At 42.4% G+C, this 12048-nt stretch overlaps 1 protein-coding gene across 1 annotated transcript in view; it reads right to left on the bottom strand.

Annotated features, from left to right (window-relative positions):
* Nucleotides 1-12048, bottom strand: part of MAT2B (methionine adenosyltransferase 2B) — a 459887-nt gene that overhangs the window by 406163 nt on the left and 41676 nt on the right. The window lies entirely within an intron of this gene.

Below are 12048 nucleotides of genomic sequence, written 5' to 3'. Positions count from 1 at the left end.
CCCTGATGTATGTAAGCACATCTTACATTGTACACACAAAAGTGGGAAGCAGGCAAATAGTGAGGAACCCAGCACTCGAATGACGAATCTTCGCCTGATCTCAAAACCACACACTTATTTTGTAAGAAGCAGTACAGTATGTGGTTATTTAAGAACTGAAGATAGTTGAACTGCATCATGTGGCCATTCACTCAACTCTGTCTTTACATGTAGGTATTTATTTATCAGGGCACAGCAGTGCCACAGACACCTTTACCAGATTCAGCTTGGCAGTACCGTTTGGTTAAGTGACTGGCACAAGCAGACCCCGACACTTTATAAGAAACCCCTGGATTATAGGGAGCAGCTCATTATCAGCAGCTTGTGTTAATTCTCTGTGTTAAGTGCCAGATATTACAAAATCAGGCAAACCGATCCAGCGTTCAGAACTGTAGACCATCCGCTACCGGACTTCTCCCTTTAAGTCTGGCAACAACTTCAGCTAGGGCCCAAAATTAAATCATGATCAAATATCATGCTAAAAAATATTTATTTCTGTGAAAATCTGACTAGTCTTAAACACAAGAGTATGTTACAGAAAATATTTGTCTTTGTAATTTTGATGTCGAAGTGTTTCTCTGTTGGCTGTAGAGAAACAGTGCCATTTTAGACTTCTTCCTAAAGAAAATCATCTCCTTTTCTCTACCTCTTAAACTAAGAGTGCCATGGCTGTGATAAAAGCCTCTTTCACAGCATGTTTATAGGGCACTCTAACGTTTCACTGCAAATCAGAACCATGCAGTTCTAAGACCAATGGCAGATGGATTTCCATTATGCTTTTGTTATACTGACTGCATGGAGCACCTATTAGGCACTTGGTCATGAACTGTGAATAACAGTGAAGGGACCACAGAAGGGTTGACACCAGGGGTCTGCACAACAACATGCGACCCACTGCTTAGTATGCTCTGGCTTTCCCCGAAACCAAGTCACCCAATATTAGCCAACTGTATCTGCTCCTTTGTAAATTTCCATTCCACCACTGTGTGTGCACATGTGTATGTGTATGTGTGTGTGTGTGTGCGTGTGTGTGTGTGTGTGTGCACATATGTATGTGTATGTATGTGTGTGTGTGTGTGTGTGTGTGTGTGTGTGTGTGCGCACACGTGTACGTGTGTATATATATACACACATATGTGAATATATACTACACATGACACTTATGCACCTACATATGCATACATGTGGGTAGTTTGTGAGTAAAAAATTCACAAGTCTTGAAATAGATTCTTAACTTTAGTGTACCAGACATTAAATACATCACACTAACCCCTCCTCTACATCTGACATTTACTGTTTTTTTTTTTTTTTTTTTTTTTGTCCCTTTACGTTTGAAGAGCTGTTTTCTATTTGTTTAAACTGGATACAGTGACGCACTAAAGCTTTATGTTGTTTCAATTTTTTTTTCATCAACAAGGTCTATTGGGTGCTTTTTTATTCTGCTTGTGAGATGACTTCTTGTGTGTTTTTTACAGCATCATTTTCTTGTGGTACTACTTTTAATAATGTTTAGAACAATGCCAGGTTTTACGTATCTCACCAAACTAAAACTGCAACACGGGAATTCAAAATTGAGAAAACTGAATCTTTAAGATACACTATTTTAAATAAATTTGAAATGAGAACAAACAAGGTATGAAAAATGTCAGCAGAGGAGAAAGCTGTTCAGTGTGATGCTCACATTCATAGGTGCATCATGGCATCTAATGTATTAAGTGCAGCAATGCACTTCTATCATTTTATTTCCATATTTATTTCAGTCCTTTTTCAATAAAAAGCTCTGTACACTCTTTATTAAATCACTGCAAAATAATTGTACTGTCTCCCTTGGGGACATCACTTTAGGGATACAATGAGGTATAACCACAGACTTTAATGGAAAAGAAGTCTCTGTGTATGCATGGTGGTTATGGACGCACTTCATAACTTTCCTATGTTGATGTCACTCAGTCGCATGAGCCCAAGCAAAGTGCTGCTACTTACGGTTTTCTTAGGTTTGTTTTTTTATTAAAGAGAAACATGCGTCAGTGGAACAAAAAGCTGTTTGGCAGTTTGTGCCCTGCAAGCCAGGGTGTCAAGCTTAGAATTTTTATTGCTGCAAAACACTAAAGGAACTGCATTACAATAGCGCAAGTGAAGTGTATTTAAGAAATGCATGGACGTTTTACACACAGGTAAACTAAGCAGAACACTAAGCAGCTGTATACAGCACATTCTTGCGAGGAGCATCTTTTTAGACGTTCCACACATAAGAATAAGCAGAGATCTCTTCAGCTATGTATTTACAGCTTCCACTTTGCAGATTTTGCTCCCATTAAAAACAATTCCAGTGCAAAAATGCCCAGAGAAAGTACAGTTGTGTACACTTACCATAAATGTAGATGTTAGTGTGTATTCACCGTTACAGTCATCACATTTGGGTTATCTGCTTGCAGGTAGCCGTCAGCCGGCCTGAATACCAGAGTCTTCGGATTTCTGTGGCGGTTGCTGTCTCATGTTCCATGACGTCAGGTAGTCAGGGGTATAAAGCATGCAGCAGATGCCATTACATCAGTTTTTCTTGCCCCAGATGTCAGGTGCCCTCCTAATGGGAAGCAATTAAATACACACACACACACACACACACACACACACACACACACACACACACACACACACACACACACAGATATACCTCCAACTAAAAATCAAATGCACCAAAAATCTTTTTAAGCATAGTAAAAGGAGCGTAGAGGTATAGCCAAAAGAGTCATGGAGGGAGGGTAACCAGGACTACAACAGTGAATACACTCGAACATCTGCATTTATGGTAAGTTTACACAACTGTACTATGTTCTTCGTGTTTCACTGCTGCAGTTACCACATTTGGGTAGATTCCCAAAGCTAAGGATGGGAGGAGGAATTCAGATAGCATTAGGAGCAGCTAGGAGGCCCTGCAAGACTGCAGTGGCAAAGCCAGCTCTGGATTTAGAGAAAATTGGCAAATGGTAATGCTTTGTGAAGTATGTACAGAACCCCAAGTAGCAGCTTCTAGGATGTCTCTGGCAGGGACACCTCTAAGAAAGGCTGTACAGGTAAATGCAGCCCTGGTTGAATGGGGTCTAATCCCCTGTGGGATAGGTTTTCCATGGTGCTTATAGCAGAAATGAATGCAATGGCCTATCCATTTAGAAATGGTTTGCTTTGAAATAGCCTTCCCCTCTGAGGGCCCCTGCAGCAAATGCCACCAGCAGTTGTTCAGATTTCCTTTGAGGTTTAGTCATGTCCTTTGAGGTTTAGTCATGTCCAAGTAAAATCTAAGTTGTCTGTACACATCTAAGGAGTGCAGTATGCGTTCCCCTTTGTTCTGTGGATTAGAAAAGAAGGTTGGCAAATGAATGGATTGATTAAGAGCCACACTGGATACCACCTTGGGCAAGAAGGAGGGATTGGTCCTGAGGGACACCTTGTCCGCATGAAAAATGATGAAAGGCACAGATGCTCTTGCTGAAGTGATTGCTAAAAGGAAAGCTGTTTTCCAAGAAAGGAATTTTTAACTCTGCACTTGCAGCTAGCTCAAAAGATGGCAGAGTAAGTTTTTCCAATACAAAGTTAAGGTCCCAGTCTGGAGTTGGGGCTCTTCTGGGTGGTCTTAAGTTTTTGGCCCCTCTGAGAAGCTGCTTGAGCAGTGGGTGAGAAAAGAGGGGGTGGTTCTGTGTTGTAATGAGCTGAAATGGCTGACGCATGAATTTTTTGATGGAGGAAAAGGAAAGGCCCTTGTGAAGCATCTCAGTTAAGTATTGTAGAATCTGAGGTAAGTTGGGTGCTGCTGTGCTCATCCCTTGAGATTGGTTCCAAGCACAGAATCTTTTCCATTTTTCAGCATAAGATTTTCTAGTACTACACCTCCTTGCCTCCAAAATGACATCCAACACTTGTTTACTGAGGGATGGTAACGGGGTAATTAGCCAGACTGCCAGGTTCAGTGTTTGAAGCCGGGGGTGCAAAATCTGGCTCCCATGCTGTGACAGCAGGGTAGGGGTCTGAGGCAGGTGCCATGGGGCTAGCTATGACACACTGCACAAGAGGGAGTACCAGTGCTGGTGTGGCCAGTGTGGTGCAATCAGTATCATCCTTGGTTTGTCCTGCTTGATCTTTAGTAGTACTTTGGAGAGGAGAGGCAGAGGAGGAAAGGCATAAACTGATTTTTCCAGCTGAAGGACAGAGCATCCACTTTCCAAACTTGTTTGTGTGTTGTCCTTGTGCAGAATTTGTCCATTTGGCAGTTCTGAGGGAAGGCAAACATGTCTATATCTGGGCTCCCCCATTTGTTTATCAACATGTTGAAAGCCTTTGGTTCCAGTTTCCACTCGTGTGGGTCCATTAGATTTCTGCTTAGTTCATCTGCCAGTGTATTTAGTTTTCCTGGCAGGAACGGAGCCTGTAGATGCACTTGGTAGCTCAAGGCAGTGTTCCACAGAGCCATGGCTAGTCTGCAGAGGGGGTAGGAATGGGTACCCCCCTGCTTGTTTATGTACCACATAACAGTGTTGTTGTCCGTCTTTACCATTAATTGTCCTGGAAGAATGTGGTCCTTGAAGGCATTCTGTACAGCTAACATTTCTTTTTGATCGATATGCAGGTGCATTTGACTTGTGTTCCGTTTTCCCTGAATGCACCTCCCTGCCAGGTGAGCCCCCACGCATAGTCTGATGTCTCTGTTGTTAGAGTTTGGGCGGCAGGGGTAGAGTGAATGGTAGCCCCTTGTTTTGGTGGCAGGCCTCGGCCCACCAAAGGAATTCTAACCGTAGGAAAGGTATGACAGGAATCATTGCTTCTAGATCCTGAGAATGTTGACACCATAGGCTTTTTAAATACCATTGTAGTTTCCTCATATGCAGTTTTGCATATAGAATTAGTAGAATGCACGAGGCCATGAACCCCAAGGCTTGTAGTATTTGCCTTGCAGATAGCAGGGCTTTTGTGGCCACTAGTTTGAAGTCAACTGTCAAATGAAGTTGTTTCTCTGGCATGAGGAATGCCATCTGGGAAGTCGTGTTCAAGCTTGCTCCCAGGAATATAGCTTGACAGGGCACCAGCTGTGATTTCTTTTAGTTTATTGTGTACCCCAGACAAGTTAGCACCTTTTGTACAAATGCCAGATGATTCCAAAGCATGTCCTGACTTTCTGCCCAAATCAGACAGACAATCGTCCAGGTATGGGTATATTTGAATATTTCCTTGCCTGCAAAATGCAATGACTGGAGCTAGGTACTTTGTGAATACCCTGGGCGCAATAGACAATTGTGTACACTTACAATAAATGTAGATGTTAGAGTGTATTCACTGTTGCAGTCATTACATTTGGGTAATCTGCTGGCAGGTTGCCCTCAGTCGGCATGAATATCAAAGTATTGGGTCCTGCGTCGGTTGCTGTCTCCTCTTCCATGACGTTAGGTCGTCAGGGGTATAAAACATGCAGCCGACGCCATTTTCTTCAGTTTTGCTTGCCCCAGATGTCAGGTACCCCCAAATGGGGAGCAAAAAAAAAAATTATATAATCTATATATATAAATGCAATTGTAACATGAACTTTACCTTCATCTAAAAGCAAATACACCACAAAGGCTGTAGAATATGGTGAAGGAAAGAGAAGTTCTAGAAAAAAGGGGGATGGCGGGTGGGTTACCTGGACTGCAACAATGAATACACTCGAACATCTACATTTATGGTAAGAGTACACAACTGTACTACGTTCTTCTTGTTTCACTGTTGCAGTCATTACATTTGGGTAGAATCCCAAAGCTATAGATGGGAGGCTGGAACTAAATAGCATTAGGAGTGGCTATAAGGCCCTGCAGAACTGCAGTGGCAAAGCCTGCCGTGGACTTGGAGAAGAGGGGCAAATGATGATGCTTTGTAAAAGTAAGAACAGAGCTCCAAGTAGCAGCTTCTAGAATGTCTTTGGTTGGCACTCCTCTGAGAAAAGCTGCTGAGGTAGATGCAGCCCTGGTGGAATGTCACCCGATTTCCTTGGGCACCGGTTTACCATGATGCAAGTAGCAGAAACGAATGCAGTGGCTTATCCACTTTGAAATAGCCTTCCCTTCGGATCCTGCAGCAAATGCCACCAATAACTGCTCAGACTTTCTTAGAGATTTAGTCCTGTTTAAGTAGAATCTTAGTTGTCTGTGTATGTCCAAGGAATGCAGAAGCCGCTCTCCCTTGTTCTGCGGATTTGGGTAAAAAGTTGGCAGATGAACAGTTTTGGTCAAGAGCCACACTGGATACCACCTTAGGCATAAAGGAAGGACTGGTCCTAAGGGACACCCTGCCCAGGTAAAATGTAATGAAAAGCTCTACAGCCATGAGGGCCTGTAGTTCTGAAACCCTTCTTGCTGAAGCGATTGCCAGAAGGAAAGCTGTTTTCCAAGATAAAAACTTTATATCCGCAGTAGCTGCTGGTTCAAATGGAGGTAGGGTGAGCTTTTCCAACACAAAATTGAGGTCCCATGCAGGAGTTGGCGATCTTCTGGGAGGCCTTAAATTTTTGGTCCCTCTAAGATACTGTTTTAGCAGAGGATGAGAAAAGATGGGAGGCTCTGTGTTGTAATAAGCCGAGATGGCAGAGGCATCGATTTTTATTGATGAAAAAGATAGGCCCTTGTCAAGCATCTCAGTCAAGTATTGTAAAATCTGAGGAATATTTGGCTTTGCTGTGTCCATTCCTTGTGCTTGGTTCCAAGCACAGAATCACTTCCATTTATCAGCATAAGATTTTCTAGTACTAGGCCTTCTGGCTTCCAAAATGACATCGATAACAGATTTACTGAAAGGAGGAGTTTGAATAATTACATGATCAGCCACACTGCCAGGTTCAGAGTTTGGAGCCGATCGTGTAGAATTTGATTGCTCTGCTGAGACAGCAGGTGAGGTATTTGAGGCAAGTACCTAGGAGGCAGTTGAGACATATTTCTTAGAACTGGGTACCAGTGCTGGCAAGGCTAGTCCGGGCCAATTAGGATCATTTTTGGTTTTTCCTGTCTGACCTTTAGTAAGACCTTGGGAAGAAGAAGCAGAGGAGGAAAGGCGTAGACTGATAGGGCATCCACTTTCCATCCTTGTCTGTGATAAGTCCTTGTGCAGAATTTGTCCAGTTGATAATTTTGGGGAGAGGCAAATGGACTCCCCCATTTTTCTGTTATCATGCTGAAGACTTGTGGATCCAGTTTCCACTCATGAGGGTCCATAAGATTTCTGCTTAGGTCATCTGCCAGAGTATTTTGTTTTCCTGGCAGGAATTGAGCTTGAAAACGTACTTGGTAAGTCAAGGCTGTGCCCCACAATGCCATGGCTAGTCTGCAAAGGGGGTAGGAATGTGTACCCCCCCTGCTTGTTTATGTACCACATAACCGTGGTGTTGTTCATCTTTATCAGTAGTTCTCCTGGATGAAGTAAGTCCTTGATGGCTGTCAGGGCATTCTGAACAGCTAACATCTCTTTCTGGTTGATATGCAGATGCATTTGTTTTGGGCTCCATATGCCCTGAATGCATCTCCCCGCCAGGTGGGCCCCCAAGCATAGTCCGATGAGTCTGTGATTAGGGTTTGGGTGGCAGGGGTAGAGTGAAAGACTGTCCCATGTTCTGGTGACATGCCTCTGCCCACCAAAGAAACTCCTGTTGCAGGCAGGGAATGAGCGGAATCATTGTTTCCAGACTGTGACAATGCTGCCTCCATAAACTTTTTAGATACCACTGTAGTTTCCTCATATGCAGTCTTGCATATGGAATTAGTAGAATGCAGGATGCCATGAACCCCAAAACCTGCAGAATTTGCCTTGCAGATAACTGGGTTTTTGTTGCCATCTGTTTGAAGTAAATAGTCAGTTGCCTTTGCTTGTCTGGCGTAAGGTAAGCCATCTGGGCAGTTGTATTCAAGCTTGCACCCAGGAATGTAATCTTTTGACAGGGTACCAGTTGAGATTTCTTTTTGTTTATGGTGTACCCTAGACAGGTTAGAACTTTTTTTTTTTTACAAACGCCAGATGTTTTAGAAGAATGGCCTGGTTTTCTGCTTGAATTAGACAATCGTCCAGGTATGGATATCTGAATATTTATTTGCCTGCAAAATGCAATTACTGGAGCCAGGCACTTTGTGAATACCCTGGAGCAGTAGACAAGCCAAAGGGCAGTGCAGAGAACTGATAATGCATGCAGCCTGCTTTAAAGCGTAGGCATCTTCTGCAAGATTCCCTGATTGGGATATGCAGGTAAGCCACTTTTAAATCTAGAGTTGCCAACCAGGCATCCTTGCCTAGCATAGGAAGTAACTGGTGAAGAGTCAGCATTTTGAATTTTGGAATGTTCAGAAAGGTGTTTAGAGTAGACAGGTCCAGAACTGGACACCATGATTTGTCTTTTCTGGGTACCAGGAAAAATCTGGAATAGAAACCTTGTCCCTTTTCCTTTTCTGGTACAAGTTGAATAGCCCCCATGTTTAGGAGGGAAAGTACTTGTTTCTGAGCCTCTGCCCACTGATTTGGAGGCAGGTCTGGCCACCTGTTTGGAGTTGGCAGCATGTGGAAATGAAATCTGTATCCCTGGGCCACTATATATAAAACCCATTTGTCCTGGGTTATAAGTTGCCAGTTTCTTGAATGAAGAGCCAGTTTTCCCCCCAAAGGGGTGGCTAAGAGGCAAGTGCTTGGTAATTTTTAAGGGAAGTCATTGAGACTGCTTACCATAGGGTGGTGCCTTGTTTCCAGATTTGGAAGTGGAAGCACCCCACTGTTTAGTTCTGAAAGTCCCTTGGGACTGAAACCTGGTGCTTTTGGAATGTCTGGGTTTGGCTGGAGTGGCTCTGGAAGGAGCTGGAAAGGACCAGTTCTTAGTAGGCCAGGGCCTACTAAATCTAGGAGGTTGTACTTGTAAGAAATATTTCACAGTTTGCATAGATTTAGCTTTATCTTCCATCTTTTTTAGAACTTCTTCAGCCTTATTGCCAAACAGGCGGTCCTGCTGTAAAGGAGCATCCAAAAGCTTTGCTTTAACATGATCAGGCAGAGATTGCTCTCTAAGCCAAGCATGCCTTCTAAGCACAGAGCCTGTAACAGCAGCCCTGCAAGAGGCCTCTAAAGAATCAAAACCACATTGCAAAGTAAGTTTGCCAACTTGTTCAGCTGAATGCAATAAATACTGTAAATCTTTATTCTCCACACAGTCAGAAATCAACATAATTTTCTGTTTAAGCAGTCCAATGATATGCTGTTGATATTTTAGCATATGGAATTGACATTTTAAAGCCCCGATTGCCAAGGTTGCAGAAGTATAAACCTGTTTACCCCATCTATCCAGTGTCCTGGAGTCTCTATCAGAAGGGGTAGGATTTTTAGCAGTAGAAGCCTTAATGCCCTTGGGCCCCTGAGAAATGGTTTCAGAGTCCGCAACAGGATTTTTGAAAAGGAATTTTGTGGGACTCAGGAACCCTGTAGTACCTGTCTGGTTTGCCAGGGGCTGGAGGCAAGGAATCAGGGGCCATACTGGATTCCGAAAACACATCATCCACAATGTCTAGTACAGGAGGTATAGCCAAAGGCCTATGCTGAGGAAGAAGGAAATCCCTAAGCCTCTTTTTGGATTCAGAGAAATCCCGACTTTCCCAGTGGAAATGCTCTCTTAAGGTATGTAAGTTTCGCCAAAAGAAAAATCCTCAGGCGGAGAGGCAGGGGAGATGGAATCCTCTGCATCAGAGTCCTCATAATTTGTTTATTTATTTTTATTTATTTTACATTTGTTGACCGGGCTAGTCTAGCTGGATATATTTCCATTTTCAGTAGAGGCCCGGGGAGAAAAGCTCCACACAGAAATACACATAAAAAGAAAAAACCTTACAATCAAAAAGCAATAACAATAATAACAAATGGCAATATAATGTCAAAATAAAAACTTAATTAAAAAAGATATATGAAAAGTATAACTTCTATGAGTAACAAAGATTCAAGTTGAAGGAGGAGATGACAGTGAGAAAATATAGGGTGACAAGTTGTTGTACAGAGAGAGTTAGGGGTAAGCAAAAGGGTAAAATATCAGAGAAAGAGGGCAAAATTACTATAAGTGGGTAAAAAAGGAAGCCATCTAAGAGAGGACTGTAAAACAAAAGAAGCAAAAAAGACTTGCTGGATATGAGACAAAGAGAGGTAAAGGAAAATAAGAGTTAGGAAGAAAGAGTTATAAAAAGAGAAGAAAAAGAAAAGAAAAAAGAAAAGAAGAGACAGTGGAGGAAAATTGAGGAGGAGGATAAACAGATGTAGGTAGGAAGATTAGTCAGGCTTTATACAGGAACAGAGCCAATGGCTTTTGAAGTAATTCTTAATTTCTTGTTTGAAGAGAGGCAGGGATGTGAGTAGAGTGATTTCACTGGGTAGTGTATTCCAGCTCCTTCCAATTGTATTAGAGAAAAGGGAGTCACCGGCTGAGTTATTGGACTTTGTAAGGCAGGCCATTAGTTTCTTAGAAGATCTAAGAGAGTTGAGATTATTATAAGGGATTAAAAGTTGAGAAAGAATTGGGGTGTTATTGGGTTGGTATAGTAATTTGTGGGCAATACTGAGTTGGGGAATAAGCAAAAGGTGTTGAAATTCCGCCCATCCTAGTTGTTTCAGGTTCACACAGTGATGTGTTCTGTAAGGGTTGCCAGTAGCAAATCTGGCAATGTTTAATAGGATGTGGCAAGTTTGTTAAGGTGGGTAAAGATTGGAGAAGCATAAAGAAGTGTAGACATAAGATGGGAGTGGGCAATTGTGGCTCTGGCAGAAGCAGTTAGGTAGGGTTTAATTCTACATAAGGATCCAATTTTTCTGTTTACTAATTTGATGGTGTTGTTAATGTGTTGATCAAAAGAGAGATTATTATCAATTGTTATTCCTAATAGTTTTGTTGTTGGTTCAGGGGAAATGACAGTAGCATTATTTGATGAGATGGTGAAATCAAGGGGTGGGGACAGAGAGGTAGGGGTGAAGAGGAGAAGTTTAGTTTTTTTGGCATTAAGAAGAAGGTAGCGTTTAGAAAACCATGTTTCAACAGTGTTGAAGATGCTTTGAGTAAGTGAATGAAGTGTTGAAGAAGAAGATGCTGAGCAAATTAGGGTAGATGAGGAATCGCTAGATGTAGGTCATTAATGAATAGAGTGAAAAGAAGAGGTCCGAGAATTGAGCCCAGAGGGACACCAATAGTTACAGGTAATAGAGAGGAAGTTTGGTTTCCCCAAAGAACTGCTTGTTGTCTATTGCTAAGATAAGATGTAAACCATTTAATGGCAAGCTTGTCAAAGGAAAGGGATGCGAGTATATTGATTAATATAGAGTGGTTAACCATGTCGAAAGCTTTAGAAAGATCAATAAATAGTGCAGAAGAAAGAAGGTTATTGTTGCGGTTCCTATTTATGGTGTCTATAAAGGACAGAAGAGCAGTGGTAGTACTATGATGGGGTCTAAAGCCATGTTGACAGTTGGCTATTAAGTTATGTACTGAGAGATGATTTAGAAGTTGTTGGTGTATACATTTTTCCATAATTTTCGCTAATGGAGAAAGTAGCTATGGACAAATCTAGATCATTAGAAGAGTCAGAAGAGTTAGAAGAAAGAGAGTCCTATTCAGAAGATTCATAGTCAAGGTCAATCCTAGGTCTCTTGGGGGGGGGGTTAACTACCCCTGATTAGAGTAATTAAATCTTCAGCCATTTTGATCAGTTGTTTTTTAGGCATAGGGGCCTGAACATGTGGCCTGGGCTTCGGTTTTTTAGACCTAGATCCAGATTTAGGCCTTAGTATTGAAGTTGGAGTGCATTTAATATGCAAGTCTGTAGGCCTGAATACACCCTCAGAAGCCGGGGCCTGCTCAGCGGCTCCGGACTCATCCAAGGTAGAGACATCCATGGGTTCCATATGTGAAGCATCTCGTGGCATACCGGACTCTGAATGGGTCTCAGTAGAGGCCCGAGAATCAGAAGTAGCAGGTATCAGGGGCTGCAA

The sequence above is a fragment of the Protopterus annectens genome, chromosome 4.part0 (assembly GCF_019279795.1).
Source record: "Protopterus annectens isolate FY-2018-M chromosome 4.part0, PAN1.0, whole genome shotgun sequence".
Taxonomy (NCBI): domain Eukaryota; kingdom Metazoa; phylum Chordata; order Ceratodontiformes; family Protopteridae; genus Protopterus; species Protopterus annectens.
The sequence above is the reverse complement of the archived record's forward strand: the minus strand, read 5'-3'. Positions and strand labels throughout refer to the sequence as shown.